At 29.8% G+C, this 20,518-nt stretch overlaps 1 non-coding gene and 1 pseudogene across 2 annotated transcripts; both read left to right on the top strand.

Annotated features, from left to right (window-relative positions):
- The first annotated feature begins 11,224 nt into the window (after window positions 1-11,224).
- LOC149519605 (small nucleolar RNA snoR118) lies at window positions 11,225-11,337 on the top strand. The gene has a single exon (XR_016341238.1). It is a non-coding gene; the product is annotated as a small nucleolar RNA snoR118 (small nucleolar RNA).
- Window positions 11,338-18,545: 7,208 nt separating this feature from the next.
- LOC111299163 (uncharacterized) lies at window positions 18,546-19,815 on the top strand (annotated as a pseudogene). The gene is made up of 3 exons (XR_016335979.1): window positions 18,546-18,611; window positions 18,708-18,778; window positions 18,991-19,815. The product of XR_016335979.1 is annotated as an uncharacterized LOC111299163 (transcript).
- Window positions 19,816-20,518: the final 703 nt, after the last annotated feature.

A 20,518-nucleotide genomic window follows, 5' to 3' on the forward strand; every position in this document is an offset into this window, starting at 1 on the left:
GAATCCAATTTTATTGAACAAAATTCTCCTATGCTAAGCCAACGGTAAAGCAATTGACTTTCAAATAACTAAAAGCTCTTGTAGTTCTTCTCTCTTTGTCATGCAATAGGTAAGTGTTGTCAAAACGATTTTGGGGATCGTTAGATGAAAATTTTAATAATTTCAAAATGAAATGAGTCATCATTAATATTTTTTGTTAGATATGATTGGTTACCTAAAAAAATTATCTTTTTAATAAAATCTTAAAGTTAATTAAAACTTGTTAAAAAGATAATTTTTAGTCTACAAAAAATAAAACCGGGTTTGAGAGTATAGTTATGAATAAGAAATGATTAACACATCCACAATGCCCATTTTAAAAATTGTTCCAATTGATCACATGCTATCATTTTGCTTTGATAAAGATGGTTTTAATTCTAATATTTAAAATAATTTTCTCAATTTTTTATTTTTTGTAAAAATCTCTTTAAATCCTTTTATTTAGGAATAAAATGAAAATATTTAGTTTCGAAACTTTTTTTAAATTTCTCAATATTTAGACGAAATTTTTAAATATATTTCTCCACTTGAGATTTTCATAATAATCCAAAAAATTTGGCATAATATTCTTTTGTAAAAAATAATTATTAAGAAGCCTTTCAATATATAGATAAGGTCCCAAAAATTGCTTTTATTTAGGAATATTAGCTTTATTTTTAAAGATCTATTTTTTACAAAATTTTATTTTACCACTTTAATTTTATTATTAACAAACACCATGCGTAATGATGCAATATAAAATCAAAGATACAAATAAAAAAGAAAATCACATAATGCAAACAATCAATTTTATTTCATTCATTTCAATTTTTTTTATATTTATTATCATTGTTTCTTTGATTAAATAATTGAAAATAAAATGAAAATATTAAATGTTAAAACAATTTCTCAATATCTAAGTGGAATTTAGGATAATCAATCATTTCATTAAAAAATTTAATAATTCTTTATATAAAAATAATATTTCTTAGTAAAAATAATCATTTGAAATTCTTCCAATATCTAGGAAGGATTTTCAAAGTTATTTTCACCTAAAAATACTTTCTAATATTTTTATTTTTTAAAAAATAATGATAATTATTCCATTCTTCTTTTTTTTTAATAATTTAATTACACAAACATCCACATTTTATTTTGTTTAAGATAATAAAGTAAATGAAATACAAATAAAAACCCATGAAAATAACCAGCCCACATATAATAAAAAAGTGGTTTACCTCACTTAAGCTTCATGTTTTAGCCCAAAATAAAGAATCTACCAAGCCCAAAGAATAAGGCTGCTATGTTAAAGAAGTATTCCAGGTTGGGTTTAATGAATCCAAGTTGTGAGTTGGGTCGACGCTGGGTCACAGGTCTAGTTAAAGGTCTTTTTTTTTTCTTTTTTCAAAATCCTAAACTATTTGTTTTGGTCTTCTCCCCAATCATTTATTTTTAAAGCCCTTAAAATTTAACTTTTCAAACCTTTCTTTTTTTTTCTCTCTCTCTCTTCTTTTTCTTCTTGCGCTTTCGTCTTCCTTTTTCTTTTTTCTCTCTTTCTTAGCTGATTACAAACGCCTATGGTTTATCTTTTTTTTCACCATCGGCTCTCTCTTCTTTCTTATTCTTTTTTCATTCTTCTTTTCTCTTCCTCTCATTCTTCTTCTTTTCTTCTTCTATCTTTCTCTTTTTTTTTTCTTTTTCTCATTTTTTCTTCCTTTCTCTATAGACATACCATTTTATCTGAGAATAATTTTTAGATTCATTAGGTTTCAAAATTTGATTTAATTGTGCAATTAAGCCTTAATACAAAAGTAACTTTTAAGCCCACAATTAAAAGCCCAAAAATTTTGGTTTTGGTTTAATTTTTTTTTTAGTCAAAATCAAAGGTTAAAAAGTTAAAAAAAAAAAAGGAAAAAAAAAAGTGGGATTATTGTGAAAAGGAAATATGTGGATTTGGTATGGGATTTGATTTTAAATTCTAGAATTTAATGATTAATTTCATATGAAAATTCTTGGGGTTTAATCTATTGAAAAAAAAAAGAATCTAGAAAAATAAAATTTTGAAAATATTTGGTAAGATTTGATGAAGTTATTACTTGTCCTAATTGAAGTGAGATTTGATCCTACAAAAGAACCTAAGTAGTAATCAAGCAAGGGGACCTCAGAGATAAAAAAAAAAAAAAAAGACAAACATAATAAAGTAATTTTTCTGGGAAGTTTTTTAGACGAGGGAAATTTTTAGGTAAACAATACAAAAGCAATTCCAAGCAAGGATAGAGGGGGCTGGACAGCCATAAATTAAGATAAAATAAAGGTCATTGACAAGCAACAAATTTTTTTAGGCAAAAGCATTCAAAGAAGGCAATTACAAAATTCATTGGTGAAAATATTCACGGGGTAAGAGTCAACACAGAGGCAATATTAGGCAAATTTTTAGAAGGATGAAAATGTAAAATTGAAACACTTAAGCTCCAAGCAAACAATAGAAATTAGATATAATCGAGAAAAAGCATAACAACAACAAACAATAATTCAAAGGTTGAAATATTCAAAGGTTTGACAATTCATCAACAATCATTAAACAAAATAGAATTATAATAAAAAAGAATCCAAAGTCCAGAAAATCACATAGCAACCAAGCAATTCCTAAATTCCACACAAAAGTAATAAACGCAAACAACCTAGAACTTTAAACAAAACTAGCAAGCCTGAAAATCAACCCATACCTAAAACCAAACCCATTCATAGCTAAGAACTAAAAAAAAAAAAAACACTGCAAAGGGAGGTTTTTTTTTTTGCTTTGGCTTTGTTTTTGAAAATTTTTAGGAGAATTACTAATAATAGAGGAGGCAATTATGGTTCCTAACTACAGTTTCGAGCAGAAAAAGGGAAAGAGAAGGATGACGCCACTATTGTTCTGCTAGCAGATAGTGGTTGGGTTTGATTAAAGCAAGATAGAAAAAAGAGCAATAGGCAAATTGATAAAATGTTTTGAGATTTTTTAGCACTAGCACTAGTAGAAAGGCTGATAGTGGGCAATCGATAAAAGTATAAATAGGAGACTCTTACCAAGTTCAGGGTTGTAGTTAAGTTTTGGTTTCGGTTTGATTATTCACGTTAGATCATAAGCTTTGAGGAACGATAAAAAAGAAGGAAAGGAGAATGGAACAAGGTTGATGGTGGTCAAATGGTAGATTGACGTTGGAATCTAGTCACCGATTTCTAGAGTTTATTCTTGGATTAAAGAATTTAGAGAGAAGTTGATAGAGTTTTAGGGAAAAGAAAGAAACAAAAAGCAAAAAATGAAAGAGAGTGAAAATTTTGGGGTTTTATAAAAATAACAAAACGCTATCATTTTGAAGAAAAAAAATAGCCTTGTGGGCTATGACCCATGTGCAAGCCTGAGAAAAACCCAACCCATTTGTTGACTTTGACCACGTTCTTTAATTTTTAATTTTTTTCTTTTATGATATTTCTTCATGGTTTTATATTATTTTTGCATGATATTTATTTGTATTATTTATTTTTGTAAGTTTTTGCATTGATAATATATATTTTTGCATGGATATTTTGGTATTATTTTGACATGATTTTATATTTATTGCATGATATTCTTGCATGATTTTAATATTGGCATGATATTTATAATATTTGCATGATTGCATGATATGATTTTTGATAGAATTTTTGTTAGATAATGTTGTGTAAATAAATAAAAGGATTGAAATTAATTTGCATGACATAAAATCATCTTTGACCAAGGGTTAGGTAAGATATCATATAATTAATTTGGTACCAATTTTGAGCGTAAAGTGGTGCTAATACCTTTCGTACACATAATCGACTTTCAAACTTAGTTATCTTAATGTAGACCAAAACCTTAAAAAAGATAGATTCCCATAAGTAATCACACCTAGGTAAAAAAAAAAGATTGGTAGTGACTCCATGATTTTTGTGTCTAATGGGCAAGTTCATGATCTAGACATTATAACAGTTTGGCAATTCCACTGGAAACATTAAAGAGTTAAGCCATTAGTTAGTTATATGTTATCTTAAGCCTTATTTTGATGGTTTTATTATGTGATTATTTATGATTTTCCATGTGTACTAACCTATTTGTTTATTTTGTAACTAATGATTTTTTATGTGTACTAATCTATTTGTTTACTTTGTAAATTTTGATTTTACATGTGTACTAATTTATTTGATTATCTGGGTTGGCACGTCCTTTTATACACATCACACTTGTATTCATGTATAGGCTCTAGACTAAAATGCTATCTTTTATTAGGAAAGAGCAAGTATATATACTCTCGTAAGGTGATAACTTTCATGTGAGCTAACGAAAACTCTTACTCAAATTGAACTATTTTTGTTTGAGCTTATAATGGTATGATAGGATTATGGTGCCTTACTAATTTCTAATGGACGATGATGTGAGGAATAATTTGAGAATCTTTAGTTTGTCAAGATTTTTAAACCCAACATATACATAAACCCTAAAGATCCAAGCCTAGGTTAGAACCCTGCCACTCTCTTTTACATAGAAAACTCTAAAATATGACACATTGAGGGACTTATTTTGTCATTCACCTTATATTTGGCCATATTTATATTTTGACAAGATAATTTTGAACTTGTACAAAAATAAAAATGTTGTATAATTTTTCCTTTTTAAAAAAAAAATAAAAAAGGAATATAGGTGAGATTTTGAAATGTATTATAATTTAAGATCATATCTATTACATACATGCATTTGTATATATATATTTGTTATCCATTCATTCATGCATTATTCTATTTCACTTTTTCATATATAAAAAGATGTGAATGCCTAATTGTAAATTAAAAGGTAATTTTTTTTTTCAGTTTTCTACATAATTGTGAATATGAATTCTTGGTGTTACTATGTATTATATACATGTATTTGCATTCATGTAAACATTTTTATATGTACATTATTCCATTTGTTTGGGACAATCTTTGCCTTTTTTGTTTTGTATATAGTTGTGAATATGAATTCTTATTATGCATATATTTGCATATGTATGTAAACATGTTTGTATGTATATTATTTCATTTATTTGGGAAAATCTTTGCCTTTTTATGTTTGTACATATTTTGAATGTGAATTCTTGTTTTTACTATGTATTACATACATGTATTTTCATATACATTTTAAATATTTTTGTATGTACATTATTTCATTTACTTGGGGGCCATCTTTGCCTTTGTAATTTTGTATATAGTTTTGAATATGAATTCTTATTGTTACTATGTGTCGCATATATGTATTTGCATATACGTTTTTATCCATGTAAATAATTTTATATACATATTATATCATTTGTTTGGGGGGCAATCTTTGTTTTTTTAGTTTTGTACATAGTTTTGAATATGAATTCTTATTGTTACTAACATTTGCATATGCATTTTTAAACATTTTTGTATGTATAGTATTTCATTTGTTTGGTGTGATTTTTTGTACATAAATATGAATTATTATTTTTTATTATTATTTTTATACATGTATTTGTCTATATTTTCTTCATCCATTTGGATTGTTTGACAATAAAAGCCCACATGATTTCTTTTTATGATTGAAAAATATTTTTTTAAAGAAAAACTTTTGTGAAAATAATCTTAAGAGAATTGGTGATTATTGTTAAGAAAAATCATACCTAGTTATTTCATACTTTAATTCAATTGAGCATCATACCATTCAAAGCCTGACTTTTCAAGTCCCATGATCATGATTTTTACTTGACAAAAAAAAATTTCTAAGTTAATGATCTTTGTTAAGGTTAGGAGCAATGAAATTTGAAAAATTTTTTGTAAGCTGACACATAAGGCACTTTCTTAAAGATTTTAGATCTTGTTAATTTGATAAGTGCCAAGACTATTCCAAACACATCGTTACCTATGTTTTTTCACAAAGCCTTACCCCTCCAACTTCTTCACTGGGGCAAAATTATTAAAAAATCCATATCCCTTCAATATCTTTGTTTAACATGTTGATTTATACAACATTCCTTTTTTCTTTCATTCATTGCCCTAATATTTTCCTTTGCCTACATCTTAGGGCAAATTTACTAAAAAGTCAAATTATCCAAAATTTTCAGTTCCGTTCCTATGGATGGCATTGATTTTATCTCTTGGTATGAGTTGTAAAAATAAATATGTTACATTAGGACTTCATTTAATATACTAAAATGATATATTTTAAGCTTGAGTTGAAAAAAAAAAGAGAAAGAAAAAAGAGCAAAAGAAAAATGAAAAACGAATTGATTGTAACATTATGCATATGAGATATTCAAAGAATTCCAAAATCAAAGAAAAAAACTACTCAAAAGAATTACTTTTCAATAGAGGTATCCATTTTTGATATGATAAATGGTCATCTTTCTTTTACTTTTCACATAAGGAGTAAAATTATTCATTTGTTATCCCTCTTGACCATATTGAATTTTTTTTTTAAAAAAAACTCTAATAAAGGATCAGTCTCCACATTATGGAGCAAGCATGAACATGGATTTCTTTGAGAAAGCATTAATCCAAAGCTAAAGACAAGAAAAAATACTTACAATCAAAGGGCAAGTTATAAAATTTTAGACTCAATTTGTCAAAAAGTGGAAACATAAAAAAAATAAAAATAAAAAGGAAAGAAAAGAAAAGAAAAGAGAAAAAAATGAAAAATGAAAAATATGGAAAGGAAAATCTCATTGAGAAAAGAAAATTGTATTTGGTTTGATTACCTTTAAACACGTTTTTAAGCCTATTTATCCTTTTTTTCAAAACCCCAAAGCTTGTCTTATGTTTCATCCTTTAAAAATTTTATTTTGATCAAGCATAGATATCTAAATTAAAAAATTTTTCTTTAAGAAATCACCACCACCTTTTTATTTTGGATGAATTTTGAATTTTCAAATGCATGATGTCATAGTCAAAAAAAAAAAAAGAAAAAAAAAAGATTGACTGAAGCTCTAGGGTAAAAACTAAAAAAGGTAGTCTAAAGTAAGATTGAAATTTTGAAAGCAACTCAAACAATTTTGAATGAACTAATGAACAATAAAGACTTTTGAGAAATCTAAGAAGATGGATCCCAAACTAAAAATTTATTTTGAAATTTGAGCCTTTTTTTCTTTTCAAAAATTTTGAGCATATCACAATTAGTCTTAACAATTGTTAAATTACCATATCAAAAAATTAAGAGAGTGTAAAAATGGATTGTTCTTTAAGAGGTAACCTTTCATTTGTGAACCTAGAAAAGAAATACTTATTTACGTTTCTAGCCAATGACAAATCTTTCTTAGTAATTGAAATCATGAGATGCCAAACCATTTTGTCCTTTTTGAAAGACCACTATGTGATTACCTAATTCATTCTAGGTAGTAATCATCAATTTTCAATAGATCTAAATGTCACACATTTCTAAAAGAATTGATACATTTTGGCTATGGAAATTTGTTATGTGGGATAAATTTTTTTTGGTAGTTGATGTTGTCATTATTTTGGGAAATTTTAAAAATTTTCAAATTGGAATTGTTGCATATTTGAACTTTGATGGATGGGAGAAAAATGATTTTCAAATCAATATGACAAAAGTGACCTTTTTGGGGTGACAAAATGCTTTTATTTTGATACTTGCATTTGCATCATTTGATAAATGTACAAATCTTGGTTTTGATAATTGCAAGTATATAATTGTTTGGGTCCTGCATTTGCATTACATGTATAGTATTCATGATAGTTGTTTGATGGATAAGAAATTTTGTTTCTGGCTATTGAAATTAAATTTTGTGAAAAGATGAGGAATTTACTGAAAAAATGCTCTTGAGATGAGAAAAGTTTTTGAGATAAAATCCTTTGATGGAAAATTTGTTAAGATTTTGACTCTCAATTACAAAGATATTTTGAAAAGATTTTAAAATTGTTGAGCCCTTATTTAGATAAGTTTTTTTTTTTTTGTCATAAGACAAAAATTTCTAATACAAATTCTTGAGACACTGAAATTTAAATGTGAACTTTTCAAATGCAAATTTTTGAATTTTGGATGAGAAATCCTAAAAGTTTTCAATGAGAATCTTTAAACTATTTGAATATGTATTTTTGAAATCTTGAATGCGAATTTTTAAGATTTTAAGTTAATGTGTGATGGGTCATTTTATTTTTGGTGATGATTATGAGTTATATACAATTCCAAAAGAAAACTTTCATGCCTGTTGCTATTCAAATTTCAATGAAAGTTGTATAAAAAAAGCCAAGTATTGGCTTTTTGTGTGATGATTCTATGTGTGGTTTGTATCTTAAATGTTGTTTATGGTTTATTGAATTTCGTATAAAAAAGACTTAAAGGGACAATAAGTTTAAAATGATAGAGAGATTCGGTGTTAATACACTTAGGATAAGGTTTTTTTTTTTTTTTAATTGTTTTCTTCTATTTTCTTACATGTATGAAGAAAAGGATAACTTGCAATGTAGAAAATTATCTTACTTAAGCAAAACAAGTATAAACATGATGATCCTATTCTATTAAGAGTTAGTACTTTGAGCTTATTTTTATTACTTTCAGTTTTTATTTTTTTTTTATGATCAAAAGTTGTATTCATTTATAAAAAATGTAAGAAATTATGTATACAATGGGGTTTTTGTAGGATATGCTGATTATTAAACACAAGTTGAGAAAGCTAGAAGCCATGCATGTGGAGGATGATGGGTATTTGTCATACTTAGCATGATTTGTTGAAATTTTCCCTACTTAGCATGATTTTACTAACTCCATAACTAAAAGAAAGAAAAAAAAAGGTGGACAAATTATTAGGTTGCTTTAACCTCTTTGTCTTATGTGAAAAAAATCTTGATAGTCTTTTATTTTAGGTGATCTTTTGAGTTTTTGCTTTTGTGATTGGTGAAAATGATAATAATTTTTATCCTTTAAAGCTTGAATGTTTCCTTAGTGCACGTTTGACTACAAAATTGAGAGTTGAGATTACTTTTTTACAGCAAAGTTGATGGCAGATCCAGTTTTGTTTTTTTTATATATGTACATGTAGTAACTCTTAAGATCATTGTTTTTCTTTGTTTACCAATTGTTGTTATGCTTATTTCTTAACTTTTATTTTGTTTCATAAGCCTTTTTTTAAGAAGACATTGTTTATGTATGTTGTTTTAATATGTTGATAAATTTGATTTTATATAGTTCATTTTATCCATCCTTAAAGTTAGTGGGTTGATTTAATAGTTATTGTTTTTCACTTTAAAACCTATGAGTGCAACTGCTTTAAATTTGAACACTAAGTTGCTTGAAGAATGTAACCATTGGTCATAACAGAGTATCACTTTTACATACACATGTAGACTACATTTGATTATTGTGCTAAAGACTTAATTTAATGGAAGCTTAATCTTGAAATAGCTTTCGGGTTCAATTGCTACATACTTTATTGATATTTTTAGATACAATTTAATTTAGATAATTTATTATATCTTTATGCTTGGTGTTTGTTGAGATTGAAGGTAGGATAATCCTAAACCATGTTTTTTATAGAAGTAAAAAAATATATTAATATTCCAAGAGAGACTATTAAATGCCAACATATTCTTATGTGTGTAAAATTATTTGAATTTTTAATAAATACTAGTATAATCCAACAGTACCAACATAATCTTAAAATTTAAATATTCCTAAACTGACTTTTAAATACAAAAAGTTGAGCTGTGTTCAATATTTAAAATGCCTTGGTATAAGATTTAATTTAAATTGTGTTAAAATAAAAGTAGGAGTTAATCATTTTTATTTACATATCATATGATTTGGTATTAACTTTGTTTTTTTTTTTTTTTCTATTTTTGTGATTGATTTTTGCATTAATCAAGTGATTTAAGTTAAAATTTGTATGAATTTTTTGTTGAATAAATTATAAGTATGAATATGATAGAAGGTATACGTTTGAGCAGTGGTTGCACTATTAAGAGTGACAGTTAAAAGGTATTATTTCATTTTTTTAAAATATATTATTTTGTATGTCTTTTAAAACTTAGTCATTTTTTATTTTTTACGAGTGTTTAATACAAAAGTTAGTTAATTTTATCATATTTGTCTTTGAATTTCTATTGAGAATAAAATCTCATATATGTAAATTTTTACTATTCTCACGTATTATAAGTTACATTTATACTAAAAATAATAAAAAAATTTAGATAAATCTCATAACAAAGTACAGACAAAATACTAGTGTTCATAGATTTAATTAGATAATAATGATTATTCTTTTAATACATAACACCAAAATTTGAAAAAAAAAATTACAAATATTAAAATCTAAATTTTAAATTTGTATAACATCGTCTCTTAATATCGCTGTTAAAATTTTTAAACTAAAGTTTGGTTACAAGCTCGGTCCGATTCACCTATTTAGTTATTGTTTATTATTAAAATATTATAAGATATATTATTTATTAATGTAATAAATCGTTAATGACTAAAAATATGGTTATATCATCAGGCACAGCTGATCTAAAAAAGATGCAAAAGCCTTCCCACGGGCCTGGCTGGCAGTCTAGCCGAATAGCAAGTGGGCAACTCAAAGCCCAACTAATAAAGTCAGCTCCAGAAGCCTTTAATGGACTATTCAAATTCAATAAGTTAAGCCTTGCCCCAAATTTAAGGTAAAACCAGATATTTCCCTCTCAAACCAATGGCAATCCAGTAATTCAATCCTTGTCATCCTTATAAACCCTAGTATCTCCTCCTTTCGTTTTTCACTCTGCTTCTTTCCATCTTAAATGTCTCTTTATTATCATTTATGTCTCTTTTTTTTTCTTTTTATCTATTTACAGAAACTCATGATAATTTGCCCGATGATGTAGAAACTAAGACTATTGAGCGGTTGCTATGGTTATGCATTTTTTCTGGAACCTTTACTCACGGCTGCCACCGCGACCAACTTCACCACTTCCACCACTGTCACCACCACCACCACCTCCTCCTCCTACTTCATACATATATACATGCATATACACGTTTATATGGGTGGTAGTGTGTAAAGGCTTTGGAAGAACTGCCATTAGCACAGAAAAACCGCGGATGATTTGTTCAAAAGCTATGAGATCTGAGGGCGTCTCATTTCTTTTTATCACTTTTACAAATTACCCATTTTTGTATCTGAATAATAAATCATTTTTTTTACTTGATAGTAGTTTTGGAAAGAATGATGATGCATGCACTGGGCACTGAGCATTTCTTCTTTTTTTTTTTTTTAAAGAAAAAGCTATAATCTTGATGCACAGCACATGCAGCCTAGAAAGCATATCTGACTCACACTGGTTTTCTTTGCAAAACTTGAAATTTATTAATGGGGAATGTTGGGGTTAGCAATGTATATCATTTTTTCTGTTTGGTTCGATTCTTTGGGCATACCGGAGTCGCTATTATTGCTATTGCTTACATTGTGCACTGATGAGGATTCCCACATTATTTGTTTGATTTTATGCTCAGCATCCTTCTTCTTTTTTTGCTGTGTATTTGGTCTTTGCCCAATGATGGAAAACTTAGTGAAATCGAGCAGTTTTTCTGATTTTCAATTAGAGCGTTTCATATCATCATCCATTGTCGCCATGATCATGATCATGATCATCATCATTGTCAGCAACACTGCTTCAATTCCTCTTCTTTTTGACACGGCTGATGATGCGTAATGAGAATCAGTTTGTTAATACTGCGAATGACCAAACATATCTATGAGATCTGAGGACTTTGTTGATCTTTTTGAATCTCATACTTTATCATGTTATTTCTGTTTTTCTTCGCCAATGATTTGCATCTTGATCAGTCTCGTTCCCTCGCCTCACTGGATGCATAATTAAGTAATTAACCGTTGTCTATCATGGTATTTTTTGGCTGTTGATTTTGTTCTTGAGTGGCTACAGTATGAAAATGTGGTGCTGCTGTTAAGTGGCGGTGGATTCAGAATTTTTTGGGGTGTTCACTTATAATATATACAAAAAATTACCGACGGATATACCAATTTTGTCATGCAGAGGTGTCCATCTGAAAATTTTGGAGTGTCAAAGTAAACTTTTCTTTCAATTTTTTTTATTTTTAAAATTTTTGGGGCCCTATTTTGAAGCTGGGATCCGCCTTTGCTATTGACTGGTAGTAATTTTCTCATTGGGATGGTTTGTATGTGTTTTTAGCTTCATTAGTCTATGAATTTTGTCAATCTCACTGAATATCTCTTATTTGCATATTCCCAACGTATGGTCTTTTGTTGCTAGATGAAATTAATGAAGCCTCTCTTAGAATTGTGCTAAACTGAGATACAGCTTTGTCTTCTTTAAATGCTTAATGTATTTGTTTGGGGACAGTTTAATTAAACTTTTGATCATGTCTTTTTCAGATGTCTATTTCATTAATTGTAGTATCTTCCTCTTCTTGAATTGCTGCTTTTAAAGCATTAAAATTTTAGTTCTGTAAGAATTCTAGGAAACCCTTTCTTTTTTAACCTCAACTAGTACTTTCCATGTTTTTACCTGGAAATTCTTACTGATTCATTGTGGTTCTATTGAACCTATCTAGTCAATCTTTCATTGCTTTTGACACCATCTATCTGATATATGCTTAATGAATTTCAAAGGCATTGACATGTGGTGGATGATGAGAAGTTGTTGTTGTTGTCTTTTTCTTTTATCTCCCAAGATATAGATTGGTTTTTATGAAAATGGTGAGCTTCACTTTACTTGAATTACGATACTGATGAAATCTGAGGTTATTATGTTTTCTCTGAATTACAGTTCCTTTTAAGTTGTTATAGGCCTTTTAGGGCTGGCATTTGAAGCTTGATTAGAGCCTTTGTAACCATTCTGCCTTTTGCTCTCTCTCTCTCTCTCTCTATATATATATATATATATATATATATATATATATATATATATAGTAGATCATAATTCTTTCTTTCTATGATGTTATGTAGGGTTTTAGACATTTGGGTCTTGGGTTTCATTGAGTTCCTACTGTCACTGTCTTTTGCCCAATGATGGAAAACTCATTTTTGATACAAGGCTTCTGGTTATTAGTTCGTCTCTGGCATTTGCACACCACCTCCATTCTCTCTCTCTCTCTCTCTCTCTCTCTCTCTCTCTCTCTCCCCCCCCCCTTGTACACATGTTTTTGTGTATGAATGTATGTATATATATATATATATCTTTGGCGGTAAGGTGGTGTGTGAAAAGCTATTGATGATTGCCTTTACAGTGAACTGTACATGATCTTGGCGTAGCTATGAGACCTGAGGGCTTTTAGCTGCACAGTTAGAGTTTACTAAGTTAGAGGTTGCCTTCAGCCAAAAGAGGCCAACTTTTGGCATTAATAAATACCAAAGGCAGTGCCACTATAAATGTATATAAATTCATTGAAATTTTAATTAATGCATCAGAGAAATGTAAACTTTGTATTTCTCTGGTTGATTACGTATTTGTATTTACCTTTAATCTTTGCAGTCATGTGAGTTTGATTTTCTATTGTTTTATATGATAATGTGTATGTATGCATTTTTTGCTTTTTGGGGTTTTTTTTTTTTCTACGAGCATATTTTTCCAGGCAGTCATAGAGATATCTTTTAGTTGTTTAAGTTTGGTCCTGAGATCACTTCTACTTAGCAGTCTTTGATAGTAGTTTGCTATCCACTTGCCCTGCCAAATGATGGTTACTTTTGCGTATAGATTACTATGCCATTGTTGTTTCCATCCTTTCTACTATTTATCATCACTAGTTTTGGCTCTTTTTTTTTTACCTCTTGTTTTTGTTATTATTATTATTATTATTATTATTATTATTATCATTCATTGTCTTCTGATTATTGATGGCACGGGTAGTATTGGTTTAATAAAATTTAATAGCATATGGTGTATTTGAAGTTCCAAGTGTTTTAATGTCTCTAAGTTGATGACGTTGCAGGTTATAGGAGTGTAAATATACTGCTTTAATTTTAATTTGACTGTATCACGAGTTAGATATTACCATAACTAATGTCTAAAGTAATCAGCCTGATGAATGGTTGCATTCTTATTTTCTTAAACCTTCATTCCTTTATTGAGAATTATGCATGTTGAGGCCAAAGCCTTATTTTAATTAAATGGAATTATTTATAAATGGAATACTGTTTTTGAGTGGCTTCAGTGAGTAATTCTTAGTAGTGAGGAATCCTTTTCTTTCCTTAAAACAAACCAAGGTTTTCTATAATCTCTCCCTCTCCTTTCCCTTATTTTAGCTATCCACACATAGAAATGGCAAATCCTTTTAAATCTTTTCTTTTCCTTTCCTTTACTGTTTCAATCCAAACATAGTGTAAAAGATTTGTATTTCATAAAGTAGTTGTTATGGATCTTTCAAGGTAGTGCTTTGAAGTTATGGTTGAGTTGCTCAAAATAAATTCCTTTTAAGAAGTTGTTATAGTAGATCATAGTTTTTTCCTATTTTAGTTTGATTATGGTATTTGGTATTTGTGTCTTGGGATACATTGTGATCAGCGTTGCTGCTTTTGCCAAGTGATGGAAAAACTCATTTTGATCAAGCAGTTATGGTTTTTAATTCATCTATAGCTTTTATGCAACACCTTCGTTCTCTCTCTCTCTTTCTCTCTCTATACATGCACATGTTGTGTGAATGCATATTGTAAGCATGTATGTATATCTTTGGTTGTGTGTGAGAAGCAATTGGTGAATATCGTTATTGCAAACCATACACGATCTTGTCAAAGTTGAAATATGCGTGCCAGTAGCCTTGGGCACGTTGGCCTCTTTGCGGACACTAGATCCCATAGGCTTGATATATAGTGGTGTAAATGATACATTAGTACTCGTAAGCTACTCGAGTTCGATTCGAATAAAATTCGAATTCGACTTAATTATTATCGAGTCGAGCTTGAGCTTGAGTAGTTTAACTCATTGATAGAGTCGAGTTCGAGTATTTTTTTACCCAGTTCGAGTATTTCGCTAGCCTAATCAAGCTTTTATGTTTAAATATGTTTTTATTATTTTAATTAATAAAATATTTTGAACTCGAGCTCGAGCACAAATAATCGAGTTTTTGTCTACTATAAGAATTGAGTTTATTTTTACATGTTAATCGAGACTAATTAAGTGAGTTTGAGTAGCTCGATTTTTATCTTGAGTCGACTTCGAGCTAGAAAAATAAAACTCGATCAAGTTTGAGCCGAGTTTCGAGCCTTGAATTTTGAATTGAGCTCAAGCTTAAGCTTAATATTGTATCGACTCAAACACGATCGATTACAACCTCATTGACAACAACTTCCCTCCACTCTTCCCTGCAATACACTAGTGCAATGTAAGCACTTGTCATCAAGCAAACAGACCCACAATCCACTAGTGCAATGTAAGTACATTGCCCGACATTGAAGCTCAGCAAATAAACAAGTGATCAGACACTGTTAATGCACATCAATAAACATTCAAACAAACACACAAGTTACTTTTCTTGCCTCCACGAAGGTTTTTTTTTCCCTTGGATGTAGGAGTTGAGGCTCTATGATCCAACACCTCTTGGATTGTGGCCTACTGGTTCTTATCCTCGCCCATAACCAAACAGTGTTGGTGAATGTTCTCCTGCTTAACAAAGTTTAGTGAAGGACAATTTCTCACACTCTAAAGCCTCCACTTGTTTCGCATCACCATCCTCTAATTTCGGAATTCCCCTATTTAACGCACTCGCATACGGTAATTTTATTTTTGAAAGGGAATAGTATTTCATGTGCTCCACAATGAATTTGTCATAGTTGGGGTGGTTATTGGAAGGCAACCCAATCACTCACGTATGCTTGGGTGTTTGAAGAGAGTACAGTCAGTCATTTCTCTCCCTCGGCTCGAAGAAGATCAAAGAGATCCGCCCCTTCAATCGATAGGTGATGAAGTATGTCACTACGATTTCCCCTAAGAGTTTGGCCCTAAGCCCTATGGGGCTCTTATAAATTGCGCTTTTATGGGTTTCAAGGTTAGATGTGGTTTTTAGTTAAAAAAAAAAAGGACAATAAATTAGATGCCAAACTTAGTCCAAAGGGCAAATGATGTGTGTTTAAATTTTGAGTTATGTTTGAATTATGGAATTCATTAGTGCCAAATACAACTCCAACTTATGACTAGTTCATTGTTTATCGAAGTTTTAATTAAGCATTAGAGAATACAAATTGAGCAGTTCCTCTTTCAAACATTCACACACATAGTTTAACGAATATTAAATTTTTGCAGTCGGGCTTGACTGATTCTTACTTTTGTTTTTCTCTATGAGTTTATGTCTCCAATTAGTTTATGATATGTATTTTACTCATGTAATTTTTTTTTTTTTTTATTTTGTTTTGGGAATATTAAGTTATATGGCCTTATTACTGTGTTGGCAGTGAAAACTTATTGATTCACCATCAGTGAATTGTCATAAGTCTCAGTTTTGAGCTCTGAGAACATTGTAAGTTGTAGGAGTTTAGAGGTGTATGGAAAGTTCATATGTTTTGAGGTTTCTCATTGAATGATTTGCAGGTTGTAGGAGTTTAAATATGCTGCTTTCAATTATAATTTGGCCTCACGATCAGTGGCAGAGCTAGGATTTTTATTAAGATGGGGCCAAATACGTAAGTATATAATCATTTACATACTTGTAGGAATATATTTTATATATAAAATTAAAAATTAAATTATAATGAAAGCAAATATTTAATTAGAAGTCTATTTTTATTAATTCATGTTATTTGTCTTTGTTATTAAATTTTTTTTATCAATTCAAAATAACTAGTTAAGTCAACTTTTCAATTAATGTTAAGTATTTTTTACAAGACAAATTAATTAGAAATAACCTTTCATGAAATATTGAAAGTTTCTAATGAAAATAATGTAAAAAAATTTAAAGATTAAAATAGATTAGATTAATAAAATTTAATAAATAGATCAATACATTGTTATTTTAAAGGTTTTAAAATTTTCAAGTAAATAATCTAATCAAAGCTCTTAAATTATAGTATGAGTATTAATTTTTATTTTCATTCATAGTCTTCGTGTAACTCGTTTTTAGTTGTGAACTTCATGAATTTTACTTAAAAATTTATATATTTTGTTATTCTATCTTTTATTATTAAAGTGTTTAATTTGTTTACACTCGAATATTTAATTTAGTGATTAATGCATAATTCCTCATTGAGCATAATTTGAATTACTTCATCCCAAATCAAAAGTGTTTGGCCTATTTATTGACATTATAAAAAAAGAGTAAATTATTTTATATAAAAAAACTTCACTACTTACAAAAATATTAAATTTGAAAGCTATTAATCATGGAGAAGGGATCAACTTACACAAAAATGTTTTACACTTTTTTTAATTTGATTTTAATAGATCTAAATGATAAGATTAAACTTTTTATTTTCTTTTTCACTTTTTTCTTTTATTCATAGGATTTACTAAAATTAATAGTTCAAAAAGTATAAAATTTTTTAGTTTTACAATTAAGATAAATTGATCCTTCCCATTGTTTAAAGATTTTTCATTTTTAAATAAAACAAAGTTTAAATGTTAAAACTTTGAAAAAAATTGTGATACTTTTATTTTTTTTTTAAGATTCAATAAGTTAAAAAGTTATAAATGAAAATTAACTGAAAATGTTTAAATTTTAAGTTAACATTTATTTATTTTGAAAGATATATTTTTTTAAAAAATTCACATAAACTCTGAATGTGTAAATAACTTTCAAGATTCTTGGGGGGCCATGGCCCCTTCCGGCTCTCATGTGGCACTGCCACTGTTCACGATAATAGCTAGATATTGTGCTTTTCAGTATTTGATATAACCATGACCATGTTGAGATGCTCTTTCAATAGCCTAGAGGCCACTGGCCTGAGCCATGGCTGCTCAATTGTTGCACACTTGAACCTTAATTCCTTTATTCATAATGTATATTTCAAGGCTTGAGTCCTGTTTTCAGTTATTGTTCATAGTTTAAAGAAAATGTTATTTAGATAAAATATCTTCTTGTTATTCATTACATCTTAATGGTTTTTGTAGCTACTGGATGAAAAATCGGCAATATGTTTTCTCGTTTAATTTGGTTTTGTAGTGTTTATTTCTTGCTTCATTATTATATCTGAAATGCCCTGTTACCGGCCTATATGATGGAATGGAATCAACATCTTTCTCTTTCTCATGACTCTTCTGGAACCCATTTTTAATGACATTTTATTGGTTGTTTAGTTCATGTATCACTTTATTTGCATTGTTTAGGATTATGCATGTATAGTGTATTTACCTCTTTTTTGCCTGATGATGGACAAATTAACTTTATTTTGTCGTTGCATGGATTATTCATCAAGAGTCTTTATCTACCACAGGTGGTGTGTTGTGTGTGTAAGATGTTGGTTGGTGTATAAAGACTTTTAATGAATGTCATTGGCCTCATACCACATATGATCAATTCTAAGCTATGAGATCTGAGAGCATCTTCTTATTATTTTTTTCTTTTTTTTGCTGAGGCTATGGGGATAAACCCCCGGTGCAGGAAACTCCTCCCTAAAGGGAAGTACGTAACCAAGTCAGCCAAAGTACATTGCTCAAACCTACTTTCTGTTTTGGAGAAATATATTTGCAGTTTACATTTGGTCTAATGGTATTTCCATGTTTTGTTTCTTGTCTTGCAGTTTGCTAATGCTATAGAATACAAGATACTCACAGATATTGTTTCCGGTTCAATGCAACATGTGCTTCATACGTTCACCAATAATACCAAAGCACAATATTTTGTGAACAGAAGGAGAGGAAAGGCAAAACACAGAGACATAAAAAAGCCCTCTCTTGCTCTCTCATAAACAGATTCTATTGTGATGCTCAGACTGCATCATTGATGGAGAAAGTGACTGCCCCAATCTCAAATCATAGAGAAAACCAAAATAGAAAGACTCATACAGAGATTCCTAAATAAAGTGTTACTGTAGCAGCACTTGTTCTCTTCTTCCTCTTCCTCCAAACCTCAGAAACATGTATCCCACCCAATGCTTCCCCAAAGCCTCACCCTTGATTCCCAAAATTCACCTGTCATTCTTCCCCTCGCCACTACCTCCCTTTCCCAAGAAGAATGCCTGCCTCTCATCCTCTGAATCTTTGATGACCCAGTTCTCTTCCTTTACTCAATTCTTCACCCAACTGTACCAAATGGGTTTCCTAAAGAACCACTCCAAAGTCGTTTGTGTCTGCTGGGGCTGGCAATCAGGTTATGGCTCTATCCAAAATGGTTCTTGAGGATGTTACAGGTGTTGAACTGATAAGAGTCCCTGCCTTTGGTCAGCAGTGTTGATCGCCATAATCCTCCCTTTGATATGGCTTTTGATGTTTGCATTTACTGGTCATTTGGCAGAGGCCTTGTAACCCATGTGGTATGCAGCAGGGGAGATGGAGAGGACTCTCAGAAAAGTTGGATTGTGTGTGGTAGTTGTAGATGAGTGTGCTGATGAGGAAGTCAAGAAGATTGTTAGATTGTTTAGGAGGTCTAGGCTTCTTGACTCTTCCAATGTTACCTTGAATAGAAGGAAAGTGGCCGACACTATAGTGAGAACAAAAGCTTCTGCTTAATCAGGTTTTTTTTTTATTTTTTTAAGGAGGTGATTTATTTCTTTGATTGAGCTTATGATTAGATTATATTGGTTTTGAGTGGTCGTGTTGAAATTTATGTTCATTTTGGTTATGGTGTACTGATATTGTTTGAAGGAATTATTTGTTGTTGTGAATGGAAAAATTGAATTTTGATAGTTCATTAAAGCAAACGCTAAGAGTTTGCAACTCTATCTTGATTGCCTGCCTAGGCTCATCTTGGGTAGAGAATGGCAGTAAGACCATCTATTATCTGTTTTCTGCTGAAAACTGAACTCTCTGGGGCTTAATATGTCCTCCATCGCCTAGTAACAATATGAATATAATTTTTTCTATTCATTTCTTTTCATCCACACGTGGTTGTTGGCAGTAATAATTACAATAATTTTGTTTAGTTCTTTTGGTGATGCTCTGCTTTCACGCATAGAATTCACAGACATCTTTCTTTGAAAATGTCAAACCTGGATGTAATCTCAGAAAGGCCAACCTAGGTCCCCGTTGATTTAAACTGTTTCTAGCTGGTGCTGCTATTGAATGGAGGTCATTTAACTGGTCTTTTATGTTAATGGATGCTGGAGTCCTTAACAGGGATATACTTGGTGTGATTCGGGTAGCATCTTCGTCGATGACATTGTAGCTAAAGGAACCTTGAAAAGTGTTGTTAACGGATTTTCTAGTGATAGTTCATCTGCCTTCTAAGCCATGAAGTCGCTTGTAGCGTCAAAACTGTTAAAATCTAGGGCTTTCATTATTATACATTCATGCAGTAATTTCAAGCATCCGCTTTTTCCCAAGTCAAGCCGTCCAATTAAGAGACCTTGTGCATTTTTTTCCTGAAGGTAGCATTAGTTGTGGTTTGAAGTTG

Source organism: Durio zibethinus, chromosome 3 (assembly GCF_047325235.1).
Source record: "Durio zibethinus cultivar Kanyao isolate XHJ-2024 chromosome 3, ASM4732523v1, whole genome shotgun sequence".
NCBI lineage: Eukaryota > Viridiplantae > Streptophyta > Magnoliopsida > Malvales > Malvaceae > Durio > Durio zibethinus.